We start from the raw sequence: 17,985 nt of genomic DNA on the forward strand, positions 1-17,985 counted from the left end.
TGAGGAACAGATTATGGAAATGGCACTATTTGGTTTTAGCATCCAAATAGGACATGTAAGGGTTTCTGCTCCTCTTCACCTGCCATGCCAAACAAGCAGCCAATATTACTGTAACTCCTGGTATAATTGTGTGAGTGCTTCTTTAAATGCCTGTCTTCCTCCAGAGCAAGGATCAGTCAGGACGCTGGATCTGACCCATGACCAATATAAAGGGGCAAACGAAAGTGAACAGCTTTCTTGCTGTTTACTTTGTGGTGAGTCTGCTCATGGGAGATGTCCAAAGAAGGGCAACGAAGCTGGTGAAGGGTCTAGAGCACAAGTCTGATGAGGAGCGGCTGAGGGAACTGGGGCTGGAGAAAAGGAGGCTGAGGGGAGACCACATCGCTCTCTACAACTGCCTGAAAGGAGGTTGTAGCGAGGTGGTGTCGGTCTCTTCTCCCAAGTAACAAGCCATAGGACAAGAGGAAATGGCCTCAAGTTGCCCAGGGGAGGTTTAGATTGGACAATAGGAAAAACTTCTTCACTGAAAGGGTTGTCAAGCATTGGAACAGGCTGCCCAGGGAAGTGGTGGAGTCACCATTCCTGGAGGTGTTTAAAAGACGTGTAGATGTGGTGCTTAGGGACATGGTTTAGTGGCGGACTTGGCAGTGCGCTAGGTTAATGGTTGGACTCGATGATCTTAAAGGTCTTTTCCAACCTAAATGATTCTATGATTCTCTAATGTCTATTTGTGACTTTATTCTTTTCTCCTGTAAGGTATTTGTGTAACTTCTTGTTGTATATAGATGTAAGCTTGTGCAATGCCTTCAGACTGTGCATAGTAGCACTGCTGCTTACTGCAGTTGGTTCTGAACCAGTATGTTCACTGGCCTGTATTTTGGTTACATTTGTAACTGAAAGTTGCTCCATTGAAACCTTAAATTGCATAAGCAAGAGTACCTCAGTACCATAACCCTAAGGATCCTGTGTTCATTTTAACGGCAAATCCAATCAGGGCTACTAGTTTCATTACTGCTGGTAGCTGGTGCCTGCTATCCCTTCAGCAGAGCCTGCAGGAGGCATCTGTGTTTATTCCCGAATTGGAGAGCTTTTGCTTAACTGACCTGTACTAAGTGCTTGGGAACTGCTGGACTTGGCACTGAAGCAGCTGACGGTTGTTTGTGTATAGTGTTCTGTTTTTCATGAAGGGATGAGGAGGTGGCCTTCAGCAGAGGTCATAAAGTAAACGAATGAATAGAAAACCCTAGAGAACACGTATACTAACAGAGATGTTGGCTCGGGCTTTACTATAGCCCTGAATTAGACAGTCACTCTGTTGGGGGGAGCATTGCACCAAGAGATTAGAGAGGTGACACCCAAGCCATGGGGTGACTTGTGCCTCAGAGCAGGGTGGCTGTTAATGCTGATAAGCAATTGTGGCACGCTGTTCCCTCCAGTGCTGCAGGTAGGGCTTGTGCCGTAACTTATCTCTGGCAGAGGGACAGCTAGATTGCACTTCATACAAAGTAAAGATTTCCCTGAAGGACTTATGTAAGTAGGGAGTAATGACTTGTACTTCAAAGTAATAATGCTGCAGGGACAAAGCTAAAGCAGCTGAGAGAGGCAATCGGGAGTTAGTCACACCTTTGATGTATCCTTATCTTATCAGGATATGCAGATATAAAGCCTCTGTAGAGGCTGGCCAAGTGGCAAGTTGTTGGTTTTGTAAAGACTGTGTCGATGGGCCTTGGTTCCTTAGGGTGAGCAAGTCCTGGAGGACTTTAATCCTAGAGCATTAAGAAAATAAAATGACATTGCAAACTATGAACTGCAGCTCTCCCCCGTAAAGCAGCAGACTTAAGTAGATGAGGCAAAGGCCTGGGCTGGGATACATGCAGCATGTTGCACCCCTGGGGATATTTCAAGTCCTCCCGGCTTCTGAAGTTCGAGATCGCCATCTCCAAACTCAGGTGGCTGCTCTTGGTAAACAAGATCCTGATCCACTTGTTTCAGTTATTACAGAAGAGCCAGCTCTGTGGCTGCCTGCCAGCCAAGAGCCTGGATTGTACTATGCTGGAATAGAGCAAACCACTCCTTAATTTTCAGTACAGGGAGGCTTGTCTTTAGGCTTCGTGAGGCACTTGTCCTTGAATCCGTTTGCTTGTTTTAACCCTCCAGAGGAGAAGTGGTTAATGGGGGGATAACCACTGGAAGGCTTGAAGGCTTTACTCTTTTTTTTTCTTTTTTTTTTCCCCTACGTTATCTGCTTAGCAGCTGAACCAAGGAGCTTCTGTCGACCTTTGCGGCTTTGTGATGTTGCCACCCTTAATCTGTTACAGGCTATATCCATGCCACCCATGGAGATGGTTGTTTTTCTGGGAGACAAAATGGGCCTTGGAGCAGTATCACTTGTAGACATGTGTTACAGTGCTCTTCTTTAAGTATCCTAAGATTGCGGTGGTTTCTTTCCATGATGTCAGGGAGAGAACATTTCCTCTGAGAAAACAGGTCTCCTGTTCTTTGGCTTGTTAAATCCTCTGCAGTGCTTCTGATAACGCAAGTGCCACGAGGCACGCTGTGCACCAATGGATGCACTGGGCATGTGCAAGGCTGAGCCTGTGTGTGTGTACAGCAGTTTGCAGAGGTCAAGCAGCCTGCCCACCGCTAACGCTCTGACCAGAGAGTCTGGAAATCCTGTGTGAAGGGTGGTGGGAAGTGACAGGGACCACTGGCTCTCACCCTCCTCGGCGCTAGGGTCTCTTTACAGCAGCAATTTTTTGCCTGTCTTTTCATTTTACTTGTTATAGGCTCTGGATGAGCAGAATCTTCAGTAGCTAAGCTCAGTAGGCACTGCTTGCTACCAGAAAGGAAATCACAGTTTTTCAGAGATTGTTGTCTCATTATGTTTGTTACAGGTCTGTTGTTTCTTCATCTATAGATGATCGGTATTCTAATGTCAAACTTGTACTATAATATCAACAGCAACTTTGGGAGTGACAGCCAACCAAGAAAGGGAGATATCTTACTAGTTCTCTACTGAAATTATTTTTTGAAGGAATAGTAGTGGGATCTTTTCTTTACGATCAAGGAAAAGTAATGTATTGTTGAAATTAATTTTACTCAACTTACATGCTCAAGCCAAATTCTCAAATAGAGGAATACATAAAGTTGTCCTTTTTTTCCTTCAAAAAGGGAAAAGCCCACAAAAAGATGTCTCATCTAGGTTAAGACATTTCCCAGGAAGACACATGGCATACATCTGAAGCTACTTTCTGAGCAGGTGACTCTGAGCATAGGGATGGGCATTGTGTGCTTTATTGCCACAGAAGCATAGCCATCTGTCAGAAGTGTAATTTTGACACATATCATTCAGGGCTTGGCAGCCTGATATGGGAGGTGCTATCACTTGCCCTCAGACTTCCTACTTGAGCAACAAAGGATGATTGAGCAGAGCACTTCTGAAAAGAGAATGTCCTGGTTAGCTATGTTCTTTCACACCAGCTTAATTTTTCAAGTGCCCTCCAAAGACAGCCCAAGTGACTCTTGAAACAATTGGGCGATCGACTCCTGAGCATACAGTGCTTTCTCTAGCTGCCTTGACCTTTGACAGCTGAACCGGACCGGCAGCTATCAGTTCTCCTGGGCGTTGTGTTCTTGGCTAATCACTAAGCCCAAGAAGCCAAGGTTATATGGGGAGTCGAGAGCAGAGGAAAAGGCTTGATACCTGCTGCAGTGCAAGGTACAGAATCCCTGCCTCAGAGCCTCTGATTTTAAGGCTTCTAATTTCTATCCGCTCAGGCTATGAAAGAGCTTCAATAGTTTACTCTTCTCCCTTTCAATTGTAAGGGAAAAGGCCTTCAGTTCGCTGAAGCAGTGAGCCCAGTACAGGCTGAATTAGTGGCATGGCACTCGAGTGGTTAACATTCTTGTTTTCCCATCTGCATGGGAAAATGGCTGTTCCTCTAAAGCTATTGCTCTGTGCAATAGGTTGCTGTCCTTCCCGACTCTCTGCATCCGGTGGTAACTTCCTCGCTTCAGATAAAGTGAAGTTTATCTGTAGAATTCTTCATAAGTGGAGGAACAAGCGAGAGGGGCAGTCGTGAGGTCTGCTGGTATGAGCTAGCCTCACAAAACTGAAGCTGAGCATGCCTTCCCTCACCAGTGCCCACAAGAACAATTTCCCTTTCTAAAGGGGAAATTGATGTCTGGGTGACCCAGCTCTGAGTTCTCGCACACAAGGTTGTCATGCAAAAAAGTTTAAAGAAGCATGTTAAATGCAATGCAGTAGAAATGTTAACACTGCTGTCTCAGACTTGGTTTCTATACTGATGGTGGGGTTAATAAATTAAGAACTTTGGGGCTCATGTTCTGCTTGTTTCATTTGGATTTTGTGACATGTTTTATAGTCCTTAAAATGTACTCCTTTAACACACATATAAGCACAAATTATATGTACATGAACTGCGCACTTAGCTTCTAGTCCTACTGTTTGGTCAGGAGTCAAAGGCCAGGGTTCTGGATGATGGTACAAGTTCAGATTTAAACTATGCTCTGAAAGACTTCCTGTGTGTTTGTGGCTATTTGGAGGCATTTCAGCACTAGGTAAAGAACATTGGCTTTTAATTACAGAAGGGAAAAAAACTGAAAAGGAAAACAGTTTCAAAATGCTATATAATGTAAGTAAGATTATTTGGAAAATGGGATTTTAGAGTTGCTTTGCTCTGGTAGTGGCTTGGGCTGTCTGAACGCTCAGGACTCTGCCTTTGGTGATCCAGATAGCTGGAACCAATTGCCAATCCTGTGCGCTTAGGTCTCCACCTCCCATACAGAAAGAAATGATTGTCTCTAGTGATGTTCCATGTCCTCATGTTTTTCCCAATACTTTTGTTTGCACTGCAATTACAGGGCCCAAGCCCCATGGTGGGCAACAGGAAGAGGTGTTGCTCAGTCTGCTTCGGATCACAGTTGTGGTTTACTTGGATTAACTCTGTCCTCGCTGCAGTCCCATTCTCTACAAACGCTAATGGGAACTGGTGTTTGACACAAGTCACCCCATGGCTTGGGTGTCACCTCTCTAATCTCTTGGTGCAATGCTCCCCCCAACAGAGTGACTGTCTAATTCAGGGCTATAGTAAAGCCCGAGCCAACATCTCTGTTAGTATACGTGTTCTCTAGGGTTTTCTATTCATTCGTTTACTTTATGACCTCTGCTGAAGGCCACCTCCTCATCCCTTCATGAATTCAGAGTCCTCAAAGGAGAAAACAGTGTGGTTCACAGGAAAGGCGCCCAAGATGGGGAAGAGGTTCTGAAACCAGCTTCTTGACAGAACAGTGAAGCTAACAAGCATCTGTTTGGACCTACTTCATATGATACTGATGTCTTTAGGAACAAGACTTTAGGCTTCAGTGAGCCAGGAATTTCAGTTTGGTTCTGTATTCCTAGGACCACTGGGTTCCCTTTGCAGATCTATAACAGATCTTACATCACTTAACACCAATCTGATTCTGCCACCTCTTCTCTGTGAAGACTATCAGCTCCTTCACCAACAGGTGTTTCTTCTGCTGTGATTGAGCCTTAACGTCCTTCTAAAGTAGTAAGTTGTCCTAAAAAAGGTATTGTAATTTACTTGATGGAAAGAGGGTGTAAATCAAACACTTAGTAGCATTCTGGTACTACTTTTCTATGTCTGTCTTAACAGAAAATGAATGGCTCTGTTCTTATGATAGAGCGCTTTCATACTCATTTTCTGAGACTGGTACTAGGGGTTGTACATGGCAGTTGGTGTTGTACAGTGGATGATTAGTACCTGCTGCACCAGGTGGTATACAAGGCAAAAAAGTAATTAGGTAGTAAATAGCTCTGAGGTTCCTGTGGCTGTGCTCCAACACTATCAAATGTCCATTGTTCTCTAGTGTCTGAGAAGCTGAGAGTTCTTTAGTGGGGACCATGAAAGGGCATCTCTCTTGACTGCTCCTCATAATAACAAAAGTGCAGGACCTTAGTGTCTTTGAGACACCTGTCAAGTGTGAGTTCACCTTTCAAGCCATGCTTCAATAAGGAACTTACCTCTGCTGGCAGTTGAGGTAGGGACTTTGGTTAGGTCAGTGTCAATTCAAAGTGGGAAGGAAGCCAACGAGCAGCTTGTACTTTTTCTTTTTGTCCCTGGGTAAGCTGGATTTGTAAGTTATTGAAGAGGGAGGGGGAGGAGGTAAGAAATGAAAACAGCTCTAACCAGCTGCAGCTAGATCTCTCCTAGCTGGACAGTTACAATTTGTCAGACAGAAACAATGCCTAACTGTTTGCCTTGCAAGTAAACATGACCAGAACAAAGCCTCAGCTGTATGTGTCTGTGCTTGTGAACCTCCTTGCACTTACTTTACTGGCTGTCCACGTGCTGGTCAGTGTGTGGCTTGTATCTTTAATCAAAGACAAAAGGAGAGGGATGGGCAGGCAGCGACTGGCAAACATAACCCTTCCACACACTGGGAGACCTGCAGTTTGTCTGTGCTGGGCCTATGGTGTGCCTCTGGTGCGTCTGAAAGATTTCTGTATGTAGTTCCACGTATTAGTAAACGTGGAGTTGGCAAGTAAGTTCAAATGAATTAGGACCAGCTACAGTTACCTCATGGAGCTCTACAAACGACACAGCTATCCTAGTGAGGCTTATGAGCATAGCTAATTTGGTTACTAACATGGTCATTACGACTGCATGGTGAGAGAAGGTGCAATTAGCAGCTTGGTGCTACCCATGCACCTTTATTCTACACGCGCTGCAGCACTGTTCAGCTGCCCGCTGTATCACCTAGCATGCTGAGCACTTGCTTTGCTGCCTGAGTAGTCTGAAATTCCCCTTCGATTTTGTACAAGGGAACATCTCAACCATTTACCTTCAGCTAGTAAGGCATAGAGCCGGGGTTGCTGATAGAGAATCCGCTCCTCTGCTTCATCACTCTTAGCTCACAACACAGCTACTCTGTTCTGATTGTGAAAGCTGGAAACAGTGAGGTTCATGCTTTGTTTTCCAATGTCGTTGTCAACTGTGGAGTCTCAAAACAGTAACAATATGTAACTCGTTTGTCACTGCTCCTAGTGATGGGAGGGAAGAATGAGGGGAATGTGTCCCATGGTGCTAGAGTGAATTGGAAACAGGACAGTGAAGTTGTAGTGAAATGAAAGAAATTAGTCTAATTAGCCTGTCCACTCGTTAAAATTATTTTCTTTGTGTCAGTTTGTCCAGGTTAAATGACATGAGGGGGAAAGAGCTGATGTGTGTCTAGGAGCATGTGGAAAACTATGACATTAGGGAGGGAAAAGAGATGGTCAGGGAGGGGTGAAGTGTAGGACAGGGAACAGGAATGCTGGAATGAGAAAAAGAAGTATTGGCAGTGATGGAGATTGGACACAGTTTAGTTTTCTTGCAGACAGTGAAGGATTTCTCATCCAGGGAAAGACAAGATGACTTGATGCTTCTATCTGGATACAGCACTGGGAATAACATGTAAAGGAATTGCTTTCCCCATAGGTGCAGGGACAGGCTGTGTGATTAAGTCCGTGCAAATGGAGCATTAAAATCCTCGCTCATTTTCTGACTGCTTTCCAAGATCCTTGAGGAAGCTGAAGCACTACGTTCTCTAGTTATGCCTTAGCTACGCTATTCTCTTACAGCCTTTGAGTGCTGAAGTCTCTGCTACAACAGTGGTCTCCTCCTCAGCTGCCACCTTTCGGTTTGTTCTGACCATGGAAGACGATGCCAAATGGCAGCGTAAACTGATCCTTGGCTCACAGTACTTGGCAAACCAACCCTGGAACTGATTAGCCTTTAACTTCACTTATCTGCTTAACAGCCCAGCTGTCTGAAGTAAGAGATTGGCACTGGTGCCAGCAGACTCGGGACGGTGACACTGTACTGACTCATACTGAGTCTATATCCAAAAGGTTTCCTTTAGGGGTATAAGGAACGCACTTCACGAAGGCTGAAGAATGAATGGCTTATTTTCTGATGTGCATGGGACTAAGCTTGCCAATATCCAAAGGCAAGTGAGGTTTTTGAAGCCCTATAGGATGGAACAAAAGCCTGGGAGCATTTAAATAGCCAAGGGTATGCTTTAATGGGTTATAAAAAGTTCCCAGCACAAATGAGGCTAACATCTTGTGTGCACTAACTAGGCACCCAGGCTAAATATCTTAGTCTTCAGGACATGCAGCCACAGTGCTTATGCAGCGAACGAGTAGTCTTTGATCCATCTGACACAGGTCCTTCACAGTGTACTTCAGTAATTTCCCCTTAGGTCAGCCCTAGCCTTTAAGGCACTTGCGTCCCTTTTCCAGCCTGTGTGTTGCAAGTCTGGAGTTGTGTGAGCTGGGGATTTTGCTCAGTTGATCATTGTAGAAAAAGCAAAAAGCTTTTGAAAACTTCCAAATTAAAAGAGGTAATTGTGTCAGAACTGAGAAACAGGGCATTGCCAAGGCTCCTGTCATTGAGGGGAGCAAGAGCAGGACAGGGGAGGAAGGGGACATGGAGAGAGAGCACAATGGCAGTTAGTGGTGAGTCCTCGTGTGGAGCAAGACTGTCTCCTGGCAACGTGTGGCAACGGGTGGACGGAGCGAAAGGAGCCTGAATGAGGCGCCAGGGTCCATTTCGAGTGTTTTGGAGAAATTTGCAATTCACTTATCGCAGACCTGCCTAGTTTATTAATAACGCTTCCTTCTGATGTAATCCTTGCTGCTACAGAAGCGCTGACAAGAAGTGTATGTAGGACACTGATCTGCCCGCAGAAGAGTTGGGCAGCGCTTTTGCTTGGCCCTCTTCTGGACCTGTTCCTTGGCCGTGACATTTTGTTGCCAAGCGTTTGGTTGCCATGCCAACTTTTCAGCATTAAATCATAATCTAAGCACAGCAGGAGGCCAAAAGCCTTTTCAGGTCTAGCTCCTGTTCTCTCCCCGTTGATCATATAACTGGTTGTGTGAGCAGGATTGGCTGGACGCTTCGATGGCTTGTCAGCGACAGCCCAGATGAAAACTTACCAGCAGGGAAATGACAGTTCCCGTTGGAAATGGGTACAGCAGTTAATGGGAGTTATGACTGGAAGACTTCTGGCTTCCCAGCTCTGCCACCTGTCTGAAATCAAGCCCTCTCTGTCATTCAGCTCGCCGTGCTCCACTGACACGAGCTGCTGTAGAGTGCCAGGGGAGCGCTGTTGCTCAAAGCCTGCTCGGGTGCTGGTGAGCTAGGAAAGGCTTCCATTTTCCAGGTTCGCTGCGTTCATTAATGCGTGCTTAGCGTTAAGCTGCTGCGTAGATCCCCTCACAGTAAGACTGTTTCTGGACTATTAAAGACATGCTTCAGGTTGTCAGGATCAAGGTCTTAAAACAAGAAATAGTCTGTTGATAAAGATGTATATTAGATCATTAAAATGTTGAAATATGTTGAGTGCACAGTTCATGTGTATTTTCCTTCCATAATGGGTCAATGAAGAGGCACATAGCTAGTAATGCTGAAATGGCTCAAAATGAAGAATCTGCTCTGGGAATGAAAGAAGTGAAAGGATGGTTAGAAAACCTGTGAGGTCTGTTTTAGCCAGACAGGATTTAATGTTATTCCTATCGTATGAAGGTAGCTGAACATATATCTTAACATAACTCTGAGCTTGTAAGAGCAGGCTGCTTAATAAATGAGGGGTAAATCAGTGAGTGGAATCAGAGCAATTCTGATGAAAAAGCACTTGGTTAGAAGTAAGGCTGTGTTTTGCAGAGAAGAGATGGGACCCGAGTTCTCCCTCCCAACTACTTTTTTAAACTGTTTTGCAGCAGAAAGCTTTTTGTTTGTTCCTTTAATGAAACTGAATACCCACAGCTTGAAATTACCAGGTGCATCAAAACACAGGTCATAACATAGAAAAGGACTTTTAGATTAACTTTGTCAGGAGAAACGATTTGACTGGCCCAGTCTAAGGCTTAGGACTTCCATCTAGGTTGTCAGGCATCACTGGGGAGCACTGCATAAAAAGTCTGTTATTTTTTAAATACTTCAAATCTCATCCTTAATTTTGGTGGGAGTTTTTTGGCATTTCAAAAATGAATGGAAGATTTCTCTTTGCCTCCCTCTGGTATCACAACATTGGTGTGAAGACCATGCCAACAATACAATTACATTAGGTTTTTTGCTTTGCTGCAGAGATTCCTGTTAGTCAAATATGACTCGGGCTGTGCCTTACCTGCAGTGTGGGGTAAAAGCAGAGCAGCTCTGCTTGCTATTTTCCTGTTTACTGTAATGTTGTTCAATAATTATTAACATGATCTCCACGTCAATCTGCCCTATATTTTACCTGATTTTCCACTTAAATTACTTTGCTAAAACTGTATGTGGAGCTAAAGACAGTGTTGGGTAATGCCTGTGCAAGAAAGAGCAACAGCTGTCCTGGCATTCAAGAAACACTCTTCTCGGTTGCAGAGGAGATGAGCTCTTGGGTAGCTGAGGGAGCCTGCTAATGCTGTTGAACCAAACAGAAGAAGTTGATGCTGTGTCTAAGTCTGTGAATGACTGAGGGAAAACTGTATCCTATAGGTCAAGGCTCCTGAGGAAGTTTTTGTGTGCTTACTGAGTTTTTCTCGTTTGACATTCAGAGAGCACAAGTACATGTTGCAGTCCAGTTGATGGTATTTGTTTCCAGCTTACAAACTATGTGCCATATGCCTGACCTTCCATTACACCTTATGCTGCCATTTCAACCTGCTCAAAGAGGGGACACAAAGCACTCGGGCTGCTTTGTGCTCTTCTTGTGCTACAGTAAAGCCAAATGACTTTCACTGGCATGATCTGGCATGGTGGAAAGCAATGGAGAATCTGGCCCTTGTGCTGCAGAGAATAATGATCTTTTATTTTGCTGTCTTGTCTGAAATGTCATCTTAGATGTAAACAGAGAATGAGAGAAAGAAAAGGACTGATGAATATGTAGGACAGAAGGGTTAAGTGAGTGCGTGTCAGATGTTACCACTCTGATCCAGATAAATTTTCATGTCTCTCTGCGCTGGTACAAATGACTGTACAAAGAATAAGATACATGAGTGGGGGACAAACCTGTTAAATACAGATACTCATGGAAGCCTAATATTTAAGGTCAATTGCAAACTGATAACTTTTGGACCTGGCCTGCTGCCTTGGGTCAATGAATTCGTGCCATGTTTACAATGAATACTGTACTTGCTCTCACTCTCCAATTCTGTTCAAGAATATGCTATCGACTGCTGCACTGAAATACTGAACTGTACTGCAGGCATCAAGTGAAAGGGAGCCAAACACTGCATCTTTTCTAAATGGCACCTTTTATTTAAAGCATTGGTAAATGAAAGGGCTCTGTTTGTCCCTAAAAAGGAAATAATCAGGAGTCACGCAAAATGCAAGATCCTCTGAAGGACATAATTCTCACACTAGTAGATGACACTGGGAGAGTTTTTTTAAAAACAAATACTGTGGCAGTTTACAGGAGCTCTGGTTGTGAACCAAGACCCGTTGTACTGGCTGCTATACCAACACAGAATAAAGACAGTGCTTTGAGTGTCCAAATTCTGTTTGTTTTTGAAGCTAAAAATACCTATTCAAAGGTTCCAAAGATGCTCCCACTTAAAAACACATGTTCTTAAAGAAAGTACTAATTATGTGGTGGATGTTAACTGTAAAGGCACATGTTGGGAAGCTCTGATTTCATGCTCTCTGGATAAGTATAGTTCGTAGCTTGGACATGGTTTGTTCCTTTCAAAAAGGAACAAACAGACAGAAACAGTCTAGTGAAGCATAAGTAGTGAAAGGATTTGGTAGTTTGATCATAATTGCAAGTGAAAGCTTGCATGCTAGTTGTACATATATTTTTATCTCCCTCAGCTTTCATCTACAATGCACAAAGGGTCTCAAGCAAAATCGTCATTTCTGTTTGATGCTGTATTCTACCTGTACTTTTATACTGTTAATCTTGACATATTTCAATGAATATTGAATTATTAACATATTGGGTGTACTTTAATGAAGTACATAGAGGTTTTTATTACATGAATTAAGGGGGACTTGGACTTGAAATGCTTTAAGTCATAATTGCCAGCCCTTGCACATCATTGTGTAGTCCTCCATGCTTGGTTCTTTTTTTATAGACTAACCTTCTGTGTTAATACACTGACAGGAAAATCATAGTTACTGTGTTAAAAAGAACAAGGCAAAAAGGTTCAGAAATGTGGCCGATGCTTACCTTCAGGGCTCAGAAATCAGAACAGGACTAGAGGGGAAAAAACCCTGCATTTTTATTTATGTTGTTTGACTGATGTCTTCAATGACTGCATTCTGAAAGCTTGATACTGGCACTACATGAATGCGAGCCCCTGGAAGAGACTGGTTGGAGTTTTGCCACAGCTTTTGGCATAGCAGAGTCAGGTCTTGGCGATTGCTGACTCTTCAGGACAAGGTTTCCTACTTGACTTCATTAATTACTCTTCAGCTGTTGTGCAACATAATATGGTACTGAAAATACAGTGAGAAATCAGAGGAAATACCTATAACACGGCATGGAGTAACCACTGTCTGGACTGATGCGTGTACATTGGAGATCGCATATCACAGTTTATCTGCACTCTTCTTCATTTTCATGGCGTCCAGGAGTCAGTTTGTGCAGCCCCTAAAGCCAGAGAGCAGTCTGGGTTACTCAACCCTGATTTGCTTCAGGGGATGCTTATAGGCAAACGTGCTAGGCAAATACGCAGTAAACAGTTATGATTCTGTAGAGCTCCCAGTCTAAAGCAGCAAAAGGGAAATGCTCAGTTACTCAGTTTCATTACTGGTCAGAGGCACGGCTGGCAGTGTGAGGGTCTCCTCACTTGCAGACCAGTGTCCTGTCTCATAGTCAGCGCTACTTCTTTGAGTCAGGGTTCCCATGAGCTTAAACAGAAATGCTGCAATAAAGAGGTAGAGACTGTGGAGAGGGAGGCGCAGGAGTTTTCTTACTGTATAAAAAGAAATGTCACCAAGCAAAAATTCCATCAGAGGGAAAAAGGAAGTGAGCAGGAGATTGCATTTACGCAGCAGCTCTGTTGTTCTGTTTTGCAGAGCTGTTGGCATGATTACAGAAGTGTAAGGAGGATCAAAGAGGCAGTCTTGCAGATGACAGCAGCTCTTGCCAAATCCTACTTCTTTATAGCCTTTCCTTCAGGGAGCTCTGACAGCAGTGCTAAAGCTCTCTACTTATCAGGTGGTAGGTTAAAGGAAAACTTGTCTTGCAGGCTTCTCACTGTAAATGCAAGTGCTTTCTTTGCCTGCGGAGTGTGGTGTCTGCCTTAAAGGTTATACGCTTTTATACACCGGATTACAGAGACAATTTAGATGAATTTTCCTGGAGGATTAGGGCTCCCGGACATGGGACCTTCAGGAGAAACAGGATGACAAGCAAGAGGCTACAGGAGGCAGAATTATCCCGTGGCACTGGGATATTTGAATGGTTGGTCATTGGTAATCCATCACTAAAGCTAGCTGCAAGACAAATTCCCAAATCTTGTGGGGGCAGAGCCAGGCAGAACTGTCACAAGCTTTAGCCAGAAGAAGTTATCGTAATCCTCAGCGTGTAAATCGAAGCATGAACAGAAATGCCATGTCAGTAAGGAATCATGGCTAACCTGGATGTCAGTTAGTATCTTGCTGGGCGGAGGAGATGATTGCAACTGGTTAGCCACCCATCCTGAAATGGGTGGGAAGGCCTTGATCAAACAGGCCCTAGGAGTTAGCAGCAGTGCTATACCTTGCATCACTAAGAGGTGGTCCATTACCAGCTGGAGGGAGGGGGGGTTTGCTGCAGCACCATCTGTTATGAAACAGTTGAGCTACGTGGAGATGGGATGATTTGTGTTTTGTCAGGCAACATGGTGGAAAAAGGACTGTCTCTAGCTGGGTACAAAGTGCTCGCTGTACGTTAAGCTTCAGAAGGCTTTTTTTGAAAGCAGCTGTTGGAAATGTGCACCCATTTTGTTCATATGTGCTTCCCACTGTCTTTGTAGCAGCTGTCCGTAAGGCTGCTAGCAGGCACCAGACACAGCCTGACCACAGAATGCTAAAGAAGGGCAACTTCCAGAGCAGGAACAGAAACATTGAAAACCACCAACGGATTCTCAGTGATACTCACTTAGCAAAGAGGAAGCTATCCCTGGGCAAGGCTCTGTACTCTGGCTCTGTCAGCCAAGCCAGGAACCAAGTCTGTTTTTCAGCCCTTGCAAAATGCTGTGTGGCACTTGACCTGATTGATTCAGGTGGAAGTGGGAGGACAGCAAGTAGGCCTGGCAGTGTTGCCGATGTAGGTTCTAGCTGAGCCACGTGACATGGAGTAGGTTGCATCTTTATTGTGTAAACTAGTATCAGTGGACAGATAACACTTCAACAGTAAGGCACACAAGGCTTTATTCCAGTCTGACACAGAAGCAGTAAATTGCAACACCAAGCAAGTTGCCAAGGATCGTGTGGGGTATGTAACCTGTCAGACCCTCAGCAGTTAGCTCATGCTTGTGGAATAGGTGGGGTGGTGATGAAGTAGTTAGATCCTCAGGGAAGGAGTGAGGGAGCACTGGGAAAAGGGACTGCCTGGAGAATGTGAAATAACCTAAAACTAATATGCTTGTTCTTGGGCTAGGGGAAAGGAGAAGGAAGGGAGAGGTTGGACTAGCCAGGTAAAGGGGGACTATGGGGCTGGTCAAGAACTGTATTCTAAAAACATACTTGCACCCTTGTTCTCACTTGTAGAAGAAAGGAGGAATTGAAGCTGCTCTCCACTGTCAGTGTTTCCTCTAGACTACAAGTCTCAAAGGGATCTTACAAGCTCATCCCGTTTCTTCTCCTACCCCAGAGCAGGATTAACTACACCTGTTTGTCTAACCTGTTATGAAAACCTCCCTGTGCCAGAAACATCACCATCTCCCCAGGCAACTCATTCAATACTTAATTATCCTTGCAGCTACAAAATTTGTCCATGATGTTTAACCTAAATTTCATTTGGTCTCATTTAGGTACACCTTTATCTGCCCTGATTAAAGGGAACATGGCTGCACAGACTGTCCCCTTCCCATTTGCTATTTTTGTAAATAATAGGATATGTACTGACTCTGTCTTCTCTTTTCTGGGCTAAACCAGTCCTTCCACTTAATATTTACTCACAAGCCATGTGGTTTCCAGACTTCTGACAGTTCTCACTGACATCCTCGGGAGTTGACCCTCTTTGTCTACACCTCGCTTTGAAGCGCAGGATGCTACTTGGACACAGCACTCCTGTGGATATGGAATAGAAGGGAAGGGTTACTTCACACCTCTTGCATCCTATATTCTTGTTTAACACAGCCCTTAGTGCCTGCCCCTTGTCAAAACCATACGATACAGCTGACTTGGGTCTGGCCTGTGATCTGCTGTAATCCCTTGAGCCCTTCCTGCAGAGCAGTGGAGTGACTGGTCGCCTCCCTTCCCCTGCTCCAGCGCAGTGAGCACTTTACTCTGGTCTGTACCTAGCTGCACTCTTGTTTTTCAAGTAACACTTAAATCTAGTTCTGTTCTTCTGTGGTACATGCAAGCCTCCTGGCTCAGTGTCAGGTTTTAGAGGCATGATCTCTATTTTTTTTTTTTTTTCATTAGAAGTATCACCCAGATTTTCTGTGGAAATATTTAACAGCACTGGGGAAGGAAAATACCCCTCTGGAAACTTGCAAAACACATTTTTCCATCTGGACAGTGGACTGTTAATACCTAGAATTTTCTAGCAGTTTCTGCACTTCCATTAAAATACTTTCCCGTATACTGTTTCTTTTGCTGGTTTAGAACATGAGACAGCCAGGTCCCGGGCCAGAAAGGGAATGCTGCCCTGTCCTCACTTATCTGTACCCTCTCTATGGAGTTCCCAGGATATGATTCATAGCAGCTGCTGCTTTCCAGGCAGCGCTGTGCTGACTGACCCTCACGTGCCTACAGACTTTGACCTGTCAGGATTTTCCTGAGGTGCAAAAGCAGGAAAACAGTTGTTTGGTGAGTTGTGGCTCTCTTAGCCACATATTCATATCCCGACTAAACCTCACGGCAATTTTTTGGGGCTAGGAAAAGGTATTTCTTGGGCCACAGGGTACATACCCTGACAAATAATTGGAAATGCTGCTGTGCAATGGAAGTGTGAGGTCTTCTTTAAAGGTGGATTTGTTATAATGCAGTGTACCAGGCCAGCCTGCTCTTCCTTCTCTAGAGATGTGAGTCAGTACGGATGTTGTAGCGCTTCTTGCTGGACTGTGATACTAGTCGTATTATTTCTCCTAAGCTTAAAACAAAACCACTGTGTGACTGCCCAAACTAAATGAGAAGATGTCACTTTGCAGCATTTCTCAGCAGCTGGATCTGAGACCAGTTTCTTTTTGTGGTTGCTGAGTAATGGGTTCAGCATTTCACAGAATCCTTGGAGTTTTTCTTAGCCAGTGTCTCAGGCTTCTCTAGAAACAAGTTTCTCTCTCCCAGCAGTCTGTCAATGAGGAAGGAGACCTTATGGGACTGGTGAAGTGGAGCTCCATGCCAGTCCCCTTTGTCACTGGAGTGGCTCTAGGTAAGAAAAGGGAACATGTGGCTTCCATAAGAAATCCACTGCCTTGTACAGATCATTTATCACAGAAAGCTGTATTACCAAGGCCAGAGCCTGTCTATCTAGTGTGGCTGTGTGGGGAAGGAGTTAGGTTTTTAACCCTCTACCCACACCCATAGAGCAGTAAGGAGGGATTTTGTGTTTGTTTTATCTTGCGTAGTAGGAGCGAGATTCACACACCAACCGGTACTAGGCTCATGGCTGGGAGGCACCCTTCCTCTGGAGCTTCCCAAGGCTTTGATCATGGATGCTTAGGGTTGGGTGGGGGGAAGTGTGTAACGAAACTAATCTGTAGTCATGGGCATGTTCCTCAGCTCCATGTTCATCTGTTCCTTCTGGCTCAAGAGCTGTGTGTTGTCCTGGGTTTCCCTTCTCTCCCTTCCCTTAACACTGATGTAGAGATGTGGTATAGGACTGGATTGCGGTCACTTGCCAGGTCTCGCCATATGTTGTTAGTGTGACAGGCAGCTCTAGCCTGTGTGGGACCCTAGGACCCTCTCCAGGTCCAGGAGAGGTAAAAGGTGGTTATGTGCTTGACTGACTAGTTTTCTTAGAGGGAAGTATTTAAAAAAAATCCTCTTGTAGGCATCACATATATGTCCCTCAGCTTTATTTCAGGAACACCTTTCCTATGCTTTTTCAGAGCAGCAACGCTAGGCTTTCCAGAAGACTTTGCCCTAGCTGTGTTTATTAAGCTTAGGTAATATAACACCAGAACTTTCCCTTTGCATGCTCCACAGTACTACGAACCCTTGTTCAACCTAACACCGAATGCACAGTAGGTTGGCCCTTGTGCTACTAAAGGAGAGGTGTGTGATGCAAGCAGCGCTAAATCTGAATGTGCATTAAAAAAGCAGCACAACTGAGACCTGACTCTGCTGAGGGGGATGCTCTTGACCTCCCTCTGGAACACACTGGGGAGGAAACCACTGCTCAGGAGTTCTGGAGCTGAGGGGGCAGGCTGTATCCTCCCTCTTGCCCCTGCCTTCCCTCCTCTATCTAAAGTGTGTGCTTGTCCAGTCAAATGAATACTGAGATGAGCCATGAAGAAGGGCAGATAGCTATGAGTTCCTGGCCTTTCGCACCCCACCCAGTTCTCGCTCTGTTTGCTTTTGTTCATTTCCAACTCCAGTGAGTAAGGCTATGGCTGACCTTAAACCTCCCCAGAATTAGGGCTGTGGTTTGGAAATTGCTTTAGCATCTTCTAAAGTACAGGACCTGAAATCCAAAGAAAATAGATATTTCTACAGCAACACATGTTACTTTCAGTCCTGTAAGAAAGAGATGATTTGTTATGCCTCTGTTTTGTCTTTTCTTTCTGTGACACTCTTGGAACTTTCTGCCTGTAAGGCTCATAATAATCTTGATGGTTGTCTG

General features: G+C 44.6%; 1 long non-coding RNA gene across 2 annotated transcripts in view; it reads right to left on the reverse strand.

Moving 5' to 3' along the window:
• Nucleotides 1-17,985, reverse strand: part of LOC142409613 (uncharacterized) — a 67,407-nt gene that overhangs the window by 24,389 nt on the left and 25,033 nt on the right. Inside the window, exons 1-2 of one of the 2 annotated variants that reach the window (XR_012775711.1) lie at nucleotides 15,156-15,268; nucleotides 12,518-12,639 (exon numbers count right to left, since the gene is read on the reverse strand). This is a non-coding gene — a long non-coding RNA (uncharacterized LOC142409613). Of the gene's footprint in view, nucleotides 1-12,517; nucleotides 12,640-15,155; nucleotides 15,269-17,985 lie in introns of those variants that run through there. The other variant, XR_012775710.1, reaches the window with a different exon arrangement.

Source organism: Mycteria americana, chromosome 4, assembly GCF_035582795.1.
Source record: "Mycteria americana isolate JAX WOST 10 ecotype Jacksonville Zoo and Gardens chromosome 4, USCA_MyAme_1.0, whole genome shotgun sequence".
NCBI classification, from domain to species: Eukaryota; Metazoa; Chordata; class Aves; order Ciconiiformes; family Ciconiidae; genus Mycteria; species Mycteria americana.